The sequence below is a fragment of the Carassius carassius genome, chromosome 13 (assembly GCF_963082965.1).
Source record: "Carassius carassius chromosome 13, fCarCar2.1, whole genome shotgun sequence".
In the NCBI taxonomy this organism is placed as follows: domain Eukaryota; kingdom Metazoa; phylum Chordata; class Actinopteri; order Cypriniformes; family Cyprinidae; genus Carassius; species Carassius carassius.
This window is the reverse complement of record NC_081767.1, coordinates 28663948-28686114: the sequence shown is the minus strand read 5'-3', so window position 1 is coordinate 28686114 and position 22167 is coordinate 28663948.

The following is a 22167-nucleotide window of genomic DNA, read 5'->3' as shown; positions in this document are numbered from 1 at the left end:
ATTTAACATAAGATTTTACTTATTGATAACAAAATAATAGCAAACATTTGCCATACTAGCAGCAGTGGGATATACAAGTGAAGTATCAGTTCATTGCTGTAAAGTAGCTGATTACTTATACTGCAACATTTACATTCATCAGTTCTTTACATTGATGCATTTGGCAGACACTTTTATCCAAAGCAATGACTGTGCATTCAAGGACATGCGTTTCCTGAGATTCAGGAAGAGTAGCTTCATGTTCAGAGTAGCAGGTGTTCAACACACATACTGTAAACATCCAGGAACAGCAAAGGTTTTGGTGTACTTTCCCACATTCGTTTAGGGAAAATAACATATATTTTCTAATTATTTTTCCATTACAGACCAATTTTCTTAAAACCAAACAGGCATCATTCATGTGTAAATATGCATAGCCGTGCACCTGCTTGCTGTCAAGTTGTAGAAGTAATTTTTTGGTTTAATTTAGCAATAAATAGTGTTACTGAAAAGTCACACTTAGGGGCATCCATGACATCTACACTCCCTCTCTACTTACTCGAGAATTGAAAGCATGTCTCCATCTACAGTATATCACAGTGTCTCTGTGCACATTTAAATCAGATGGGGTGTGATTGGTTTAATCAGCAACATTCAGGCAAATCACATCAATCTGAATCCCATTGCTGTCCAGTTGTGGTGTGTTTGTTGTTGTAGAAGCTGGGCCTCTGTTTCACATGGTGTGACTCAGGTGGAAGGTGTCTTCTGTCTTTGAGTCTGCCAACAGATAGAACTTAAGACCTTCTATAAACTCCATTCACTTAGCATCCCATTACTCACCCAACACATGAAAATTCACGAGGCCTTAGAAGCAACCTATGGATTGAGAGACATGAAAAACATAATGGTTAGTTAATGCACTTTTTGTGATATTGAGCCGACTGGTATTTACCAGTGATTTTCAGCCTTTATTAAATCACAGACTATTAATACATTGTGTAACTGTGCAAGGGCTATTTAATGCAATGTTATGCATTTTGTGTTTTATTACTATGGGTACACGAAATGTGATTGTTCTGATAGTTATATGTTATGTATGTCACATGTTATAACTATCAGAACAATCACATTTCGTGTGAATTTGAGTTGTGCTTTCTGTGTTGAATGTGAAAAACAGTTGGCTACTGTAAAACCATTTCCACAACATGGCAACCCACGTGATACTTTGCTGGTGAATGGAGGTAATTTCATAAAGTGATTTAATACTTCATCCATCATCAGATGCCCTTTAAATTCTCTTTTTAAAAGAAGGTATATTGCAAGATTCTTGCAGGTATACTTACTACAAATACAGGAATGGGTGAATCTCACAAAACCATGTTTGAGTTTTTTTCTCTGAACTCCAAATCTCTGAAATGCAATGAAAAAATAAATAAATAAAAAAATAATAATAATAGACAAGTTAATTCTGACTTTTTCTCACAATTCTGACTTTTCCTCGCAATAGCAAATTTGCAAGTTTATATTCTTCTTAAAATGTCCTAGGAGTTTGTATCTCTCAATGGCAAGTTTTAAACTCACAATTTATAGTAATTCTGACTTTTTTTCAGAACTGCAAGTTTGTCTTGTGTTTAAACCTGCAATTCTAAGTTTTAATCTAGCAATTCTGACCTTTTTCTCACAATTGTGAGTTTATAACTTGAAATTATGAGTTTAAATCTCAAAATTCAGACTTTTTTTCTGACAACTTTTCTTGGAAGTTTTTATTTACAAGCAATCAATTCCTCGATATTAAAACATTACTTGTAACTCATCGTGTACAACATAACTTCTATATATCACATCTATAACCTCAGTCAGAGCCCTCAATGTCTCTCACTGCAGTATTGATGAGCGTTTACCTTATTTTCTGACGACACATCGGCCATGTGTTTGGGATGGAGTAATCTTGTGGTTCCACACCAGGCCTTAGTTTAACCTTCTACTTAAGACATGCTTAAATCTGCAGCAGCAACTGTTGATTTCACAGCCGTTCACACGTCCACAGGGATTCATTTCAGGCTGGTCAAACGGCTTTTTAAATCAGCTGGTCCTCTTAAATTACATGGTTAGATTGCTCAGTTTTCCTGGTTTTAACATTGACCTGTTTGTGAACAACGGCTGTCTGTTCGGTCAACGCGTGTGCTCTAACACTGCTGTTAAAAGCATTAGGCTAATACTCAAGTCACACATTAACATTCAATGTTTTTTATTTTTATTTTGGTGCTGTTGCTGATATTGTGCAAGGCAATAAGTTTGCTGGCAGAAAATGAGAGTGAGATACAAAAAAGAAGCATAAACCGTAGCAGGACATTATAGTGCTAGTAAATGCACAAATCACAGTCATCAAGGTCCATAATATACAATCAGGGATAATATCCCGTAATCAATGCTCATATAGGATATCGCTTTCGACCTCACCCTACAAACCTATCGTGATTGAGACTGAGCCCCAGTGTGGTTCATTACTGCTCAACATGCAGAAGGTTTAAGGCTGAATGAGGTGACAGGGTTCTGAGGTGAGATCGAACAATAGCCGTTCTGGAAGGGGAATGATCTGGAGGTCACACTCGCAGCTGCTTTAAGTGGGCACACTTTGGTGTTTAGGGGACCCTGGAATGTGAAAACAGTCTAATTCCAAACTTATCTCACAGAATACCTGAATTTTCTTGGTAGTATAAGCACAGCCTGTGAGAGCTTGAGCTGGAAGACCATTAGCATGACAAATGCCCTCATAAGATGCCAATGCATTTTCTCTAAGGTAATCAAATATCACTCTTTTTACTACTTCAGACTTAAATGGTTGGGGTTTAGATAGTGAGATGTGAAGGACACATTCCATAAATCTTTAAATGGCTCTAAAAATGATGCTAACTTTCATCTCACACTTTGAAATATATTTCATTTTTAAATGTTTGTTGGTTTTAAATTTTTCATGTACTTGTTGTACACTGCACTATCAATTCAATGCCTTTCTGAATTAAATTAGTTCAAAAAGTGGTTCAAAGGTCTGAAACCACAGCCTATAATACATCAGAAACAGAAAGCATTGTATACAGCTATAATGATCTACTATATTATATATCACATATGCTTTTCTCATTGTAATACATAATACAGTCTCAGTTACAAAATATTTCTACCTCAATTACAAAGTTGTTTTTATTTATTTATAAAATTTTCTATCCATCAAAGAATCATGAAAATATTTCTTGAAATTAATATTTCCACACATATACACACACACACACACAAACACAATTGTATATAGAAGTCTAAGATAAATATTTTAACTTAAAGTATATATAACATCATGTTCACCAAACATTTTTTTTAATAATGTCCTGAATATAGAAGAACACTCCAAAATGTAACTTTCAATCATTTTGAAAGTGATTATCCATTATAGTTTGCAAAATATCTTTTAAAACGTTTAAAATCATATGATCTATTTAAACTTGTTAAAAATACACTTTTAGATTTTAAGTATATCAATATGTTTAATTGCACATTTTCAACCACAAATAACTTGAGAGCAAAAGCAATATGACTGCATATGAATCTTCAGAACATTTATGGCCACTCAGCCTATGTGCAGCTCATGGTTTACTGGGGTTTCAGTTTCTATGCCTTCACAGTGACTAATTAATTCCACCCATGTGTTTTTACCCCCCCCCCCCCCCCCAAATTAATGGTGAAAATAAAAAAACTTTATTACACTGATTAAATCCACTCAAGCTTTTCTTTTGAAGTTTTATATTATTTATAAAAAAAGAAACGTAACACAAACAAAAAGCTTGTGGAGACATGTCGCCATACTATCAAAGACAAATCATAATGAACAGCGCATAAGTACACAATTGATCAATTACACGCACAAAGGCACTGTAAACACATTTGGTGATTAAAAACAAATAAACACATTTGATGGTCTTGCTACATTTTGTCAAATAACTGAAATGTCAAAGGTCTGCTGTGTTTAGAAGTGGTTTTTAATGTTAAACAGTGTGGGTTTGTATGACTGGGAGCCTTTGGCATTGTTGTGACTTGTGCTTTGTCTTTAGAGAACAGAAATTTGTAGTTCCGGACAAGAAATCGAAAGCCTAGTAAAAGCTAGTCCCCATATCTGCAGGCACGCATTAATAGTGTAGTGTTGAACATATTCCGCTCCACAGAGCTGGGAAAATTCGGAGACCCCGTAAAACGAGGTGGGTTGGTCACTAAAATGGCTGTTAACAACCTGCAAGTTTGCATGTTATGGCTACCACGGGAACGGGACTGAGTTATTCCTGTGCTGATGCTGTAATTTGGTACGTTTGGGGAAGGAAACATCGTGCGTGTGTTTAATAAAGCAAGAAATGAAGTGTAAAAGGAAAAGAAAAGTAAGCTGACTCCTTATAGGATTTTAAGGACAGAACACAGAGGATTTGTGCTGTATGTCAATGTTTTTAAGTTTTGTTGAGGGAGCAGGTGTCATATAGATCACCATTTCTGACCTGTATAATGAAAATTTGGCCCGTTGATAAGAATTTATAAGAGCATTTTTTGCTATAGGGCCCCATGCGATTGGTGATCAAAGGGCCCCACAAAACTCTGGGTCCTATGCACTTAGTCATCCTTTCCCCCAATTAGCGACGCCCCTGGTTTTGGCAGCACGTCTGATTTGAAATGAACTAAATGAACCAAAATAAATTCTTTATCAAGTGGTAGCACATTGTTTGCTGTTTTAAGATTCTCCCTAATTTTTATTAATGTATTGTGTGATAGTTTAAAAACAATTTTTGAATGTCAATTTCCACATAAAAAGGGTTAAATATGATTTCAAAGCTAGTAACACAAGAGAGAAAATAAATATAGAATCCTCCTGCTAAGTTTCAGCAATTATACTCTAAATCATCATAAAATCATGAAAATAAAATTAAACTGTCTAAATATCAGCCTTTCCCTTGAGAAGAAGGAAGAACAAGCATCGCTCAGTTTCACACATGGTGTATGACAGTCAGTCTGCACTAGTAAGACGGTGAGCCATCTGGACATCACTGGTGTACCTTGGCAGCTGTGCTTGGATAATCACAGGCCGTAAACATACAGTAGCGTATATACAAACAATAATGAGCTGTGTTAGACAGCCAAAGGACAGCTCTGAGATATGAGAGCTGTGCCTCATCATTACAGATGGCTTTGTTAGATCATAATGCCTTGAATCTACTTTTAGCTCCATGAGCATCAAGCAGCCAAATGGTTCACTTCATCCTACGCTTAATGGAAAGGGCCACGGTTCTCCAGTGGAGTGAAAAATATAATATATAATTTACATGTCTATGGTATGTAATGTGTAGAATATTATAATATATAATATATATAATATAATATTATATCATAATATTTCATATTCAAAAACTCAGCAAACTTAGGCTTCATGGAAAATGGTTCAAATAACTGTAAAATCACTAAGAAAAGCTATACTTACTGTTGAACTATGTTCTGTAGGAGTGTACTGTAGTATAAGGGTCAGCTGAAAATAAAAATGTTGGCATTGTTTAATCCACTTTATGTCATTCAAAGCCGTACAAATGTCTTTTGCACATTCAGCAACCAGGGGAAGTAAAGCTCCAAAAGGACAGAAGCACTTCGGAAGACACCAAAATGTAAGTTGCTATTCACTGATTTATTTTCCCCCTTTCCTGCAGCTTTCGAATCACATTTGTACAAGTTAAAATCTAAAGCTTCTTGACATGTTGTGTGAGATTTGATGTCAATGGCTTCTGCATATTGTCACAGGTCACAAAGTAATGTGCTTTTTGCAATTGTAAATGAGATTTGAGAACTACGTACTGTGGAAAGAAAGATTTTAACATGCAAATGTATGACCCTGCTCACGTTATACAAATTGCATATTTATAGTTCATCGCTGCATATTGAGTTGGGATAGAAAATGTTTTAATACTAAAATGACACAGCTTTGAAGTGTCTAGTGTGAGACATTGTTTGAAGAGGAGACTTCTTAGGTACCAATTCCATAATGAAGCACTACAGGATATTTGGTCTCTCGTTGCCAATGAAATGAGTTTTCTGAAGTAACATCTGAGATAAAAAAGGAAAATGGTCACAAGGACAAACCAATAATGTTGTTTTTCGTTTTTGTTTCATTTACTTGTTAAAATGTAATTGAACTATAAATCAAGAAAAACTGGCTGCATTTCCTCATTTAATAGACATTAGATAAGAAATTAAAAGACTAAGATATTTTTCCACTATCACATGCATAACACAGTCCACATGGTTTATGGTCTGACCTGTATGAGAAACATGCTTAACTAGTTACAGTGTTGTTTTTCCCATTAAACTTTCACAGAAATGTTTCTACAATACATGTACAGCAGTACAGTGGTGCTAATGAACTCCACAGATTATGCGCATATCAAAAATTTATACCAGAACCCAATTTTTACTGGTTCGGCTAATGCAAAAAATTGTTATTTTGAAAAAATTTTGAAAAAAAAATGTATATAAAAATGTATAAAAAATGTATAAAATGTATGTTATTTTGAAAAAAAAAATGTATAATGGTTTCCATTAAAGTGTTTTCAATATTGTACTTAAGCACAAAAGTTATTTTTTTATATTTTATACAATGACTTGAATACAAAGGCAAAGTGAAGTTACACAAGATATATTAATGTCGCATTATTCAAGAATTCTTTCACTGCCTGGATGAGCTATTATTAATAATGACACTGCACTCTCTGGGTGGGTGGGGGGGGGGGGGGGGGTATTGATGAGGTAAAATAGACCTCTGTATTGACTTACAAATTGCTGCCTGTTTTTATTCCAGGTCCATAGTCTGTCTCCATTTGAAGGAAAATGAATGTCAGATTTGAACTCATGGATCAATTTCTTCCAACAAATTGCTTTCATCCCGCTGAAGTGCTACGAGACATTCATTCTTTGCACTTTAAACTGTAACCAATGGGAAAACCTGGTGCTGTAACCTGGTGCTGACTGTAAACCAGTATACTTAAACAATGAGTCATAATTTAAGATTCCAATCAAAATCATATACAGCCCAATGATAGGTTAAATCATTTTAGACAAGTTCTACATGCCTTAGCTGCTGCAGTAGAAAAAAATGCTAAGATTTCTCTCATTCAAGTCTTTCATCCCACTATGTCAAAACAGATGAAGCCACCAGACATCCAAGCTGTCTGCGACATAGTGTGAGATTAATAGAGTCTCAGAGACCTCTCTTGATGGGCACATTCATATGTACATGCACACATTGAAAGTCTGCTTCCCATCGTTTCAGTCTCTGTGTGTTTAGCGGCATGTGGAAGCAATCAGCAAACACTAGGATCTGCTCTTATCTAGAGCATAAAGTCATAGAGAAACTGAGAGAATAGAGTTTTACTTCTCCTGTCCATGTTCCACTCCTTGTTTGTCTATTTATTTGTCTTCTGTTTTAGTAAAAAAAAAATTGCCTAAATTTGTGGGCATTCAAAATCACCTTCTCATATTCTTAAACAGAGACAGACAGAAAGAGATTCTCCCCACATAATTCCCAACCTCTTTAAGTGCAAATACACTGACTTGTCCTATGTTTTAAGTATTTTTGGTTAAGGCAAGCATCACTATTACTATTGCTCATGCTAACATTTTCTACAGGACTCTAGCAACTAGCGAAAACACCCTTGGAGTCACACTCAATTAGACACAACCAATGAACCACATAGAACACTCTAGAACTGTGTAAGACTTTCACATGAGAGAGAAACAATCATGTTCTTCGAATTTTATGCAGCATGCACACTGATGTTGTTTAAATAATTCAATATTTAACTGTAAGTGAGATTTAAATCTTCTTCTGTACACTAGATTATTATTCTAAATTATGCTAAATCAAGCTCTTTCCAGAAAGTCTAACAGAGAGAGTTACGCATCGGTCAGCACTTGATGACAGGGTCATTGTTTAAACAGACACACATGTGAACCTTCAGTTGAATAATCAATAATCAGCGAAGAAACTTTTACCCTGCACCTACCGCTGTCCACCTTGCAAAGATACGGCCACTGTGTCATATGGCAATGATTTGCTTGGAAAGTCAACCAACTCTGCTAGCTATTACAGTGGTTTAGATAAGTGACACACAGAGCAATCTGAATTCCTCAATGGGAAAATATAGCAATAACGGTGTTTATTTGTTTACATTTAGAGATTTCAAGAATAAATTATGCATTCAGGCAGGGCCGGAGTGGGACCACTTTTCAGCCCGGGAGTTTCAGGCCCAAGACCGGCCCACTTTTTCCATGGTGGAATTCTAAATTAGCACTTTTTCCAAATTGGATAAATGAAGCAACAGTTCAGCTCTTACTATTTTTTACTAGTTTTTATTAATACTATGGTTCAACAAACAAATAATTTAAAGGTTTAACAATAATTCACTTAAGATGATAAGTTAACAAAAAAATATTCCACTATTCCACAAGGATAGGTTGATAAATTAACAAAAGCAGAAAGAAAGAAATAAAAAAAAGCATTTGAAACACTCTTCCACAAACATGCAAATTTAACTGTTTACAGCACCAACAGCATCTACAGCATCAGTAGCTGCCTAAGCAGTGCACTGGTTTCAGCCACTTTATCAATAACTGTGTCATTGCTTATAGACATGTGGATTTTCTTCTCTGTGCACATCAACATAAAAGCCTCCAAGTTGTCCTGACTCAATGAGCTTCGTAGCCTATTCTTCACAAACTTTAAAGTTGAGAAGCTTCTCTCACATGCAACCTGCGTGATGGACAAAGCCAACAGAAACTTATATGCTAACCCAATCACATGATAAGCATCTGTGAGGAGGTTATACTGTGAGAGTATTAAATGGACACAAATGGCACAGTTTTTGCAGAAGGAACAGGTCCTGCTTTCAAGTTCCATCTCTGGTATTTCCATATATGGCAGTCCGCCACTATTCTCCCGACCTTCCTGTGTCACCTCACTACATGTCCTGACAGTATAACCTTCAAGAGAGGACTGTTTCAGTCTGTCCCACTGGTATGCCAGGCTAGAAAGCTCAGTTTGTAATGTGCTAACAGTAGCTCTGTCATCAAACCTAAGCAGACATTTGCTGATTTCCTGGAGTGCTGAGTTAGGGAGCCCATTTCTCTTTATTTCAGGAAAGTTTTTGGGGTCAAGACAAGCAAAATCTGAGGCACGTTTTGCATTTGCTGAAAACCTTCTATCTATGCTACCTGCCACAGTGTCCAGAATAACATTATGGACATTTACCTCAAAGGCAGAATCAGATGAGGCTACTGGTTCATCATCTAAAAGCTCTCCTGGCATTCTTTTTTTTTTTCGGACACGCTTCTCTGGAAGTGCAGTCTGCACAAGTAGTTCATAGTTGTCCATCTCTTCCAGCTTGTCATTGGCCCAACTCACAAACTTAGCAGCTGCCACTTTCACTCCCTCAAAGTCCCTGACATATTTTTTGAGGTTATCCTTTGTCCCCTCAACCAGACGCTGAGCTGACAAAATATCCACTCCGTGTGTCTGTAGGTACTTGGAGAGGGGGGATGTATGTTGGAAAATGCGAAGGAAAGTTTGAGCAATAAGGATAATCTCATATTTCAGAAGATTTTCAATTAATCCCGTTGCTTTTACCCTCACTGTTGACTTCATACTCCCATCCTTCTCAACAGAGGCTAGGGTCAGCAGCAGGTCAACAAACAATGCATCCTGGGGATTACCAAAAGACCCAAAGACCTTAGTGAGAGCCTGATCCTTAGCCCACCACCTGGTTTCCCCTATTGGGCTCAGTCTCCTGTGATGTGTGTCCTCACTTGTCTCTTCCCAAGTCTGCATGCGTTTATAAGACTCCCTGAGGAAAACTGCCACATCATTTAGAAGTGAGAAGAGAGATGCACTCTCTATGACACTACCTGCTGTGTCTGCCAGTACCAAATTTAAAACATGGGCATAACACCAGACATGAATTTGTGTTGGAGACTGTTCAGACAGGAATGCAGAGAACCCTTTATACGGTCCCTGCATATTTGCTGCTCCATCAGTGGAGTTGCCCACACACATGCCCATATCAATGCCAAGTTTGTCCAATGTCTTCTTTAGTAGCTGTGTCAGATGTTTACCAGTGGATTTTTCACAGTTCACCACAGCAACCAACCGCTCATGATATACATCTGTGACATATCTGACAATGATAGCACATTGGTCCTTTGATGTGACATCTTGGGTTGTATCGATCTGAACCGAAAACAGTCCCGCCTCTCTAACCTCATCTGAAATTGTGCCCTTTATGACCTGGCTGAGAGCATCCACAACTTTCCCAACAATGTCCTTTGATAGCAGAGTCACAAGAGATCCTCTACCTTTTGCACCAGTGTCATGATGCTTCTTGCTCTGCTCAATACAACTGCTAATGTGCTGTTGAAGGCACAGATCATAACGACTCAAAAGTATTACCAACTCCAGAAAGTTGCCATGATTGACTGCAGTATCTTCTAGTGTATAAGCAGCCTCTGCTTTATCCCCTCTGTAACTAAGTCCACATTTGCCTATGACTTTTATCACATCTATTATGCATTCCATCACCTGACGCTTCTTCTTCACCTGCTCATGATGTAAAGACATTTGTTTTTCTGCCAGAAGGCTTTTTATATCTGCCCTTTTAGCCAACAGAAAGTAAGCATCAGCACTGTCTCTGTGGATCTTACTTTTCTCATGCTCATCTATCCGCTGATGAACATGTTTCCATGTTTTCATACCTCCCTTTATGAAAGGACTTTCACTTGCAGCAGGTGCAAATGCCAAACACTCAGAACAATACAGTGATTGTGTTTTTTCACTGTATGTCAACCACTTGCGGTTGGTGCCATGCTTGCTGTGAAAAACTTTAGCTAGTAGGTGGTGTTTTGTGGGCTGCTGAGGATGGTAATTAAAAAATGTGTCTAGATCCTGTGCTTGAGGACGAGCAAAATAATCAAAATGACTGGCTTCCTCATCTACACTTGCATCTGCTGTTGTCTCACTGGATGCTGTCTCTATATCTGCTCTTTCAGCATCTGACTCACCTATATTACATAACAAATAGGACAGAAAGACATATACCAGGGGTGTCAGACTCAGATTAGACAGTAGGCTGGATTTGTTGAAATGAGATCTCATGGGGGCCGTCATTGCCAATTTTTTTTTCTCCATATTTTATTTAATATTTCCAAATTTATTCAAAAATGTTTTTTTTACTCAAAAAACATGATACCTACTCTCAGATAAATGAGGCCTATTATTAATCAGATGTAAATAGAAATATAAAACCAGGCCTATTTGAAAGAAAACAAGTTGACAAAAAGATTGAATCCAATATTTAGATTATATAGCATAACAAGTGATTTATAAGCTATTTTTTGTAGCCCAGACATTTTTGACCAGGAACACCAAAGGTGTTATAGGGTTTAGAACAACACCTGAGGGTTAAATAACTTTAATTCATATTGTTTACTCTGGTATCCTCTCTACCTGTACCTGTAGTCATTATGGCCTCCTCATTTTCAGCGGGGGACTGCCTTATCTGCTGCTCAGATGCTACAAAAAATAATTAAGAGATCATTTTAGTGCATACACAGATCAAGCTTGAGTTTTGTTATCAATATGTTAATGTGCATAATATTTGCAAAGTCTATGAATCGCCATGTATTGGGTGATACAAAAAGGCAAATATTTTAATTAAATTTTATATTTTGCTTGTGAATAGGTTGACAATGCTACAACGGTATTAGCTGAATAATTATGTTGCAGCGTTGCAAATGCTATGAGGCCTATGATTAATCAGATGCAAATAGAAATATAAAACCAGTCCTAAGTGAAAGAAAACAAGTTGACAAAAAGATTGAATCCAATATTGGGAGATTATATAGCAAAACAAGTGATTTATAAACAATTTTTTTGTAGCCAGGACATTTTTGACCAAGAACAAAAAAGGTGTTATAGGGTTTTGAACAACACCTGAGGTATAACTTTAATTCATATTGTTTACTCTGGTATACTCTCTACCTGTAGCTGTAGTCATCAAGGCCTCCTCATTTTCAGCAGGGGACTGGCTTATCTGCTGCTCAGATGCTACAAAAAATAATTAATAATTAAAATAAAATAATAATAAAAAGTAATTTTACTGCATAACGCTACACAGCTCAAGCTTGAGTTGTTATCAATATTAAATTGCATAATATTTGCCAAGTCTATGAATCGTCATGTATTGGATTATACAAAGGCTAATATTTAGATTAAATGTTATATTTTGCTTGTGAATAAGTTGACAATGGTATTAGCAGAATAATTACGTTGCTAATGCTAATCATAGGCCTAACATTATCTCTCTTTACCTGTTGCCACTTGTGTTTGACTTTGTCCTCTTGAAAATAAATCCGTAAGCTTAACACATTTGGCAGCATCCTCCTCCAATGCCTTTCTTTTTTTTAATCTGGCTTTTTCAGCCCCTCCTGGTCTCTTCCTACCATCCATTCCTCCCTGAAGCAGGCTGGCCCAGCTATCTGTAGCCGCCGGCGGTGCCGCGGTAGCTTTCCTGAGAAAACGATTTGGAGGGCTATGGACCCAACCAACTCTATGGGAGGGGAGGGGAGAACTCCCTCATATGGTACAACCCATGCAGAGGCTGCGCGCTGCTGTGTTAGAATGCGGACGCGGAGCGTGATTAAAAGAGAAGATAGACTCAAACGTGACAAAAAAAAAAAAAAATTACTTAATTAATTACCGGCCCAAAAGTATAGCGGCCCACCGGGAAATCTCCCGATCCTCCCGATTACCCACTCTGGGCCTGCATTCAGGTGTCCAGGACCTCAGGAAACCACTGTTATAACAGAAAGCACAGAACAATCAATTAACACTCATTCGGTTGCAAAATTACATTATATTACTATATGAATTCTTGAAAGATTATTTTTACTAACGCAGTTACTGCAAGTGCAACATCTACTTTTAAAAATACATTTATGTTAGAAGTGAAAAATGGATTCAATTAACATATTGTAAGGTTCATGTAAAGGCCAATAAAAAATGTAAAACCTTAGGATGAATGTAAATTAATTATCCATTTATGTAAAATTCGGATTTAAAACATTTGTTTAAAGGTGTTCATTTGCTGTCCTCATCTGATCTCAGTAGATATGATTAAAACCATGTGAGCGAACAGGAAAAAAAACAAGCCTTTCATGGTGTTCTTTATAGACATTTGTGAATTTCCTCCCAGTGGCAATTTCCAGGGGGTCTAAACTAAATTATAACTGTGGTTTCAGTGCAGTTTGTTGAAGATGGTTTGAAAGACAAATCTATCATTTTCATCACTGTATAATTGAAAGCTACTTAAAGTCAATTTAATACAAGCATTCTGCTATTTGTTTCATATCAGAGGCTGATTCATGACTACCTGTATTCACAACCCACTGGGATAAATCCAGATGTACAGTAATTGTATAGCTACTGTAAATCTTAGAATGATCATTATCAAGAAATGTTGAAAATATAACTGCTTTAACAATAACTACTTGATGTCAGTCATTTGATATTCATTGTTAATTGGAGGAAATTAGTGGTTGCATTTTTTTTTTTTGGCAATTTAGGCCTAGTCCACACGGACACGGGTATTTTTATAACCAGAGTTTTTCCTCCTGCGTTTAAAAAAAAAATCCTGTCCACATGAAAACGCCAAAACATGCTATCAAGCGCTGTCAAGAGCATGCCACACCAGCAGGCGGCGATATAACCCAAATTGTAAAGTCACCTTGGCCAATCAGAAGCAGTCAGCAGCGCACAATCTGACGTCAAACACAGCGGATAAGGGCGCACACTCTGACGTCGCAAGGCAAAAACCCCGGTTATACTGTCCACACAACAACACTGCAACCGGCGTTTCTGAAAATGCTCACCCTGGCCGTAGTTTTCAAAAATGTTCGGTTTCGGTGCCCTGAAACTGCGTTTTCGTGTGGACGAAAGGCCGAACCGCGTAAAAAAAGTCACGGTTATAAAAATACCCGTGTCCGTGTGGACAGGGCCTTAGATTGAATTTTAAAACTACACCATGTAACTTTTGGCTCTGTAGCAGTTGAAGAACAGAAATGCTTAAGTATAAAGTTATTTGAATAGGAAATTAAGGTGGGAATGTAATTAGATGACATCAACCGCCTTAAATGAACACACAAAAAATGTATATTCAAGAGATAAATGAAAGTAAAAAAGGGAAGTGACTTGTGGCTCGAAATATGTGCTCTGCATTTAACCCATCCAAGTGCACACACACAGTAGTGAACACACAAGCCAATACTGCGGCACCTGGGGAGTAGTTGGGGTTCGGTGCCTTGCTCAAGGGTCTCACCTCAGTCGTGGTATTAAAGGTGGAGAGAGAGCTGGTAATTCACCCAACCGCCCCCCCCCAATCCCTGACGGACCTGAGACTCGAAACTGTGACCTTCGAAATCCGACTCTCTAACCATTAGGCCACAACTTCCCCCACATATACATACATACTGTATATATAGAATTCTACTGCACCATTCACAAACTATGGATGCCAGACTTTCATTTTATGGACATGATGTAAAGATGTATAGATAAAAGAAGGCAGTATGCAATTTCCAAGGAACAGTCGGAGTGTTTTAAATAGCTTCCCTACCTGCCTGTCAACTTTTGTATCTGCAGACCTCTGCGCACCCTGTTCGCGCAGACACAATACATCTTGCAGACAGAGCTAGAATAATAAGGCAGACAAACATCAACAACCCGTTCTTCCTTCCTGATATTGTAGTACTTTTAAAGTTTTCCTGCTGGCTAATGACGTAATGTAGCCCAGCGGTTCCCAATTCCAGCGCTCACACACATATTTCCTATGTTTCACTTAGTTAATACACCCGATTCAGCTACGTGAATGAACTATGTTCCGACCGATATGATCCCTACAAGGTGTTCATTGCTCCTTACTCCCTGAGCAGGGGTTTACTTCACTTTGGAACATGGACTAGAATTGGGAACCGCTGATGTAGCTTATGTTGTCTCTGGTATTCTGGTCTGTGAGTACAAATGTGTTCAGGGGGCGTGGGTTTAAACAGCGATTGCAGGGAGGGTGGAAAGTTCGCTTTCAGTGCTGTCAGTCTAATCTTAGCATTTTCCAAGATCTCCTGTTGCACCTTTACATTTTGTTCATTTAGGATCTTAAAAATATACATAGTTCTAAAGAACACACTTTCTCCCACAAATAATAAATCCCATGATCACATTACTTCATCAGAGTACAGTCAAAGGTTAAATGACAGAAAATATTTATGAATATATATATATATATAAAAAAAAAGAAAAGAAAAGAGTCTTGAAAGTGACTCGGCTTGAAAGCTAGTATTGGCCACAGAATATAAAATCTCTCTCTGATTAAATGGCTGATGGGTTACATCAAATAATGCATGCTCTCAATCTTTGCTGCTGTATGTCATTAATTTAGACTTGCATCTGCTTTCCATCTGTTAATCATGCCCAAAATGTATGACATTCAGTTCTTTCCATACTCAAATTAGGCCTAGAGAGGTCATTTCTGTTCATTACACTCTTATGTGTCTGAAAAGACTTTAAACAGCTTCTAGTTGTCCCTACCTTCCTCTTAATACCATTTTAGACATGTCCATATGTGTCTGGGGACCTACTGTAATAGTAGTACAGTACATGCATATTTGTTTGGATTGCATTGCTGGGGCATGTGTGGATCGTTTGAGGTCATACTCTGTACACACGTGTGTTTTTGTGTGGCCCAGCAGGAAGCTTTTATGTCAGTTTCAGAGGCTCACAAAGAAAAAGTAGAGTCACATGTTGACCACAGAAGAACATGCTGACATTATCATCCTCTGACCTTGGTGACCCTAGAAAAGTGTGGAGTGTAAACCCTCCTACACACTGACAACAATAGATGTTTGATGAGAGTTGTCTCAGAATGATAGACAGAGCAATAGAGTGATCGATAGATTGATAGATAGAGCAATAGAGGGAATGAAAGGTAGACTGATAAAACATGATAGATCCATCACACAGATGGATGGAAGGACAGACAGACAGACAGACAGACAGACAGATAGATAGAAACAGCTGAGGGTGACATACAGTATGAAGCCCATCACACACACACACTAATGACTCTGAGATCAAAGCACAAAGCCTCTGTGTAAACCACATTTAATGTACACTCACTTCATAGTGAAAGACTATTCCCCCTCTGAGCAGCCCAGTGTCAATGGGTGCAAGAGAACAGTGATCACAAATTTGGATGGTAAAATTAGCTCTGGACATGCATCACCACAGGCCTATAACTGATGGGGGTCCGGGGGACACCGGGGACCTCTACAATACTTTCACCCCTGCGTCATTTATGATCTAGCTCTATTTTCTCTCTGTGTCTCCAATTACCTACGTAGTGTTTTGATATCAAATTTCAAAGGAGCACTGATACTAGTTTAGCTAATTCAAACATTCTGCTATTTTAATACACCTAAGAGTCATTGTTGTGATGTAATTTGAATTTAAAGGGACACTGTTTCTGAAATGCTTATGCAAACTGCTTCATACTAATCTTCAAAAAATCTTCATACTAATTATTTTTAAATAATCAAATATTTTAAATTAGCATTTTGAGTTTTAATCACCCATATCTAAGACAATTGTCATATTCAGTTGACATATTGTCTCTCTCTGATTAAGGATATTGTGTTTCCTATTGTTCGATGTTATTTCACTCATCCCAAATTTAATTTGATAAATCATTTGATGAATTTTCTTGATTGTTCTCAAAACAGCAACAAAGCCAAAGCAATTAGCCAAAGAATTCACTGGAGCTTAACTACAATAAGTGCATTAAATTAAAGATACCAAACTTATGTTACAGTGAAAAATCATTGTCCCCAAATAGTGAAAAAATCATTGCCCTCAAATTAACCTGGTTTTAATTTCACGAACAGTAAATTTTGACCACTGCACTACTGCCAATGAAAAATTTAAGTCGCACAAAGCTACTAAGGGGTTCCCAGGGCAGACGCAATAGGAAACTTTAAAATTATGAAATATTTTTTCAACCATTCTTTAAAAAAAAAAAAAAAAGCAATGAAATGTATTTATAACACAATGGCCATAACGTCAGAGACTCTGACCTTTGTTAACCTTAGTCCTCAGTCAAAAACAGCTGGATGTTCATCAGAAATCACAGAAATTTTGCAGTTAACAATAAAAAAAAAAGACTTTACATTTATTCATTTCATGGGCACTTATCTAAAACATCTTCAACCACACCACACGAGTGATTCATACTAAAAGGACGGGAAAAGGTGCTGCAATAAAACATATAGAGGCTTTTTCTGAAGCTAAAACATGGTGTTGATACACCAATACATTCTTACAATATTGAACTCTAGTGTATCTTTAGAGAGAGCCTTAAAATGCTCCAATCCATCGAAACGAAAACAAGTTTAGCCCTGGAGAGCCCTGTCTGTTTCGTTAGTACACATTGAAAAACTGCATTCATTCAGGAATGTGAACGGGAGATATTGCAATTTGCAAACAAGATTCAAATAATAGTTAAAAAAACACAAACACGAACAAGCTGTTTCTGATTTCTGGCATTTCCTTAAGAACAGAAGAACATCCAGTCCCCTACTTTATCAATGCTAAACAGTTTCAGCTGCCAGAATAGCTGGCATGTATGCATCATATTAGCGTAAAAGCCAGGCCTCCTCTTCTTAAAGCATAAAGCTGGATATGCCCCCTAAGTCTCATTCCTTCTCAAATAAAGCCCAGTCTCATTAAACCCTGCCTCATCTGGTGCACATATACCACCCTCCTCTAAACACAAGCACGCTAGCTGTTAATGTGCCTGAATCAGTGAATAAAAGCTGATGAGGTGTATTCAGTTAGAATTTGTTAAAGCATCGAAAATACATTTTGATCCAAAAATGTAAAAAAATTATGACTTTATTCAGCATTGTCTTCTCTTCCGGGGCTGTTGTGAGTGCGACTGCTGTGACAGTTGATGTATGACGCTGGTGACGTGTTTTCTGGTGTGCCCAATAACAAAGATAACACGTCAGCAGTTTCACTGCAGTGTTGTGAACACGCTCACAACAGACCCGGAATATAATATAATATTAATATAATATATTTATTTCATAATGATCAATAAAAATTCTACACTTATCTCAGTTATTCTGACTTCAGCTGGCTTTTATCTTCTTTTAGGTCTACTGGACTGTTTTCTTATATAATTGTCCAAAAAGAGGTACTTTCCTGATTGTTGTATAGCAAACAACAAGTGCAATTAATGTAACACAGAAACAACAAACAAATCCTTCTCTCTATATGCATAACCAGCATGTATTTTGTACAAATATGCAAGTGACATGTAGCTAGCCTTTTTGTAGGCAACAGAAAACAGAGAAACATTCACTGATGTAATCACAGAAGGCATAATATGCACTTTCCATGACACTGCTTTGATAGACCAACAGCATATTTGCCCGGACTTGAGACAAAAACACATGGAGATGAAAATAAACATTAATCTGGGGAGATAATAAAAGTAGAGGTGGAAATATGAAGAGGAGAGGACAGATTTAATTGAAATTGCATTTTTCGTTGACTATTGGCAGTGAGGGAATGAAAATGAGATGATAACAGGGGTTTTGGGAAGAGGAACACTGGAAGTCTGACTTTTAGAGGGAAATTAAATAGCTTTCACTGAATTTGAAATGTGACTCTTACTCTTTTTTCTTGCTCTCTAAAGTCATGGAGCTCTTTGTTCAAATGCTTTTTTTAAGGTTGATCTCTATTTTATTTTTAGGGGGGTAACTAAGAGTCTCCAACCACCAATCCCTTTAGAAAAAGGCAAAAATAATAATAGTAATCAGTTGAATTAAGTAATGTGTTGCATTAAGATTAAAATGTATAAACATTTATACACCAAGTTGCAAACCAACCTAAACACAAATTTGAACTGTCAGTCTCTTAAACGTTTAATTTCTCTAATAATAGTACATTTTGAGAGTTGTTCAGTAAGTCTGCCCTTTTCCAAAAGTCCAAAAAAAAAAAAAGATTTTCCATGGCATCCCACCACACATCCACATCCAAGGTCTTATTTTTTAAATCTTAGTTCTCTGTGACCTCATTCATTGGTGGAGTAAGAATCCTATCATCCAAGATATTGTTCTCACAAACTCAGCATCGTCTCATTAGATGCTGCTGCTATTTTTTGATAGATACACCAGCTGTGGATGCTGTGAAAGTTCTGTTCAAGGAAAATAAAAGCAATCTGTAGCTGCCCTGATAACCATATAGTGGCATGTGGTTTGTTCTTGAAAAAACATGGAGAGATTGCTTGGAAGAGGGTAAAAATAGAATTGAACAGAAAAGAAGTAGACTATAGACTAAAGACTATAGAAAGGGCTATAGAATCACATGGCCAATAATGTGAAGAAATATTTGAAGCCAGTGTTCAAAGACAGTAATATAGAATGATACTGTATATAGTGATCAAAAAGATATATAATATCTTTAGAAAGGTAAGAAAAAAAGATTGTGTGGGTTACACATGAAGACATTTCTGAAGGACATTAACTGCTAATGAATAAATCTTTTTTTATGTTTTTTTCTGTCAGATCAGTACTCGCTTCATCACCGCTGTCTGTCCTAATCCGATGGTTGTGGATCTGTTTCCAAGAGAGATAAGTAAAAGCAATCTAAATATTGTACAATTTTTAGCATTACTAACACATCCACATAAAAATAGGTGTTTAACAAAATAAAAAAATTAAGGTGAAAATTTGCATGGCTTTTTGAGTATTTATTTATTTTTTTTAATCAATTTAATTAATTATTTGAAGTAACTGTCTTGACTAAATCTAGAATGTCAAGTTGTCATGACATAAAATCTGCTATGATTGCAAGATGAGCAAAGTTTTTTATAAAAACATAAACAATTGATTAATTAAAAATATTATGGAAATCATCATAAGCTTTGTATGTGAATTAAAAGTGCCATGGAAAGCAAATGATAGCATGAATGTAAAAAAAACAAATAGCTGAAAAGCACCATACAAACCTCAACACTTGATACATCAATCATGACGAGGGTAACACGCAAATAAATAATCAATTTAACACAGGAACAAACACATTTGGACATCACAAGACAACATTTTAGTAAACATGACAATTAAATCAATGAAAATGTAAATTCAACTAGCAACCTTTAAATAATTATGTAACTACATTACAGTTTTTTTTTTCAATCATGTTTGCACTAATAACAGAATTTTTTCAAAACACAACACTTTTTCCAAATGCTTGGATACAATAAACATGAACCAAAGATCTTTTGTTCATTCAACTAAAATCACCAGTTCAAAATGACATAACTTAACATCAAAGTATTACTATTTCAGAATGCAATCTGAAATGAGTGTCTATTCATTCTATATCATTGTTATCAGTATTTGTTTTTCCTACAGTAAATTTAGAGGGTGACAGAGCTGGAAGCTGATGAAAACCATTCATATTTTTGGATGAGGCAGGCTTTACCCTGGCTATAGTCTCCGCCTCAGACGTCATTCCCACGGACCGTTAGCTAAACATCTGATGCATGTGGGACACAAAAGTGGAAACACTTCAGGAGTGTCGAAGTCATCATCAGTTTGGTTGAATTCTACAGGATTTCTGTGAGACGTGTGTGTCGCGTTCTTTAACATTCTGTACAAAACCAAGATGATGTGACACCAAACCCCCTCACAAAAGAAGATAGCCATAGTGTTTACAACTGGCACTGAGAGCAAAAAACTGAAACCACATTTTGATTGTAAAGAAATCCATTGCACATTCAGGCAATAATACACCCTAGGCAGTGATATGGAGAATGCCCAGCATACAAAATAATGATTGCATTCTTGATGGAGGTGGTACAATCTTGTCATCATCCTGACAGGTTATTGGCATATGGTTGGATACCAAACCTCAACTTAGCAGCACACTATGATTGAATCTGAATGTTTTGAATATAAATAGCCTTTGGTTGTAAGTTGTAACCCTCTTTGGTTTGGTGTAAGGGAGCCCATTGATGTGGACTGCTATGGAAAAAGGCATCAGGCTTTTGATTAAATCAGATTAAGATTTGTATATGAACAAAGAACGAGGGTAAATAAGTGACTGAGAGCCTCCTGATTCCTTTGTCTAACTGCATGTACACATGGAAGCACCTCTTGAAGAAACAATACTTCTAATTAAACAAAGCCAAAGAAGCACTTCCCCATAAAGATTTCAGGATGTACATAGACAGGAAACAAGAAGAGCATTAGAACCATTTGATGCGTAACTTGAAGTAAATTGCACCCTGACTTCATCTTAGCTCCAAGAGACCACCTTTTAAAGGCAGGAATAGATTTTCTGTGATTGTGTGAAGAAAAAGGCTTACATTAAAATGTAACTTTTAATGACAGCATAAGTAGCACATCAGATTACTCAAGTTTAATACTGACCCATCTAATGCTTACTAGAATGACGCATTGTAAGAGCAGGAAGCCCAACCTAGATCTCAGCCCACACAGGTCTAAAGAAAAGACTCCGACCTAAGTCAGTAGTGCTACCTAGATTATTTGCCAAGACATACAACACATTTAATCCAAACACAACTTGCTCTTTCTAAAGCAAACACATTTGATGACGTTCTATTAAGGAAAGATTATTAGAGTGTGCTTTAAGGCTCAAGGTTTTCCCTTTACTTTTCTGAGAACAGCTAATCATTTTCAATCCTTTTAATTCAGGTTCACTGACAAAGTAAGTTACACTTAGAGGACTAACGATAGACTGTATGGTGCATCAGTTCTGCATTACTGTGGGTCACTGTATATGGAAAAAAAGTTTTTGAGCTTAAAATACTGTTGTATTCTTATAGTAGATAGTTAGTAACAAGTATGAATGCTTTTCCTTTTTTATAGCTCTCTCCTTTGTTCTCTTTAGTTCTGCCCAGTTTAATATAGGAACAGGATCCTGACCTCAGCCTCATCTCCATACAGTGCTCCAGCAGCATGTGTTACATTTATCTCTTTTATATT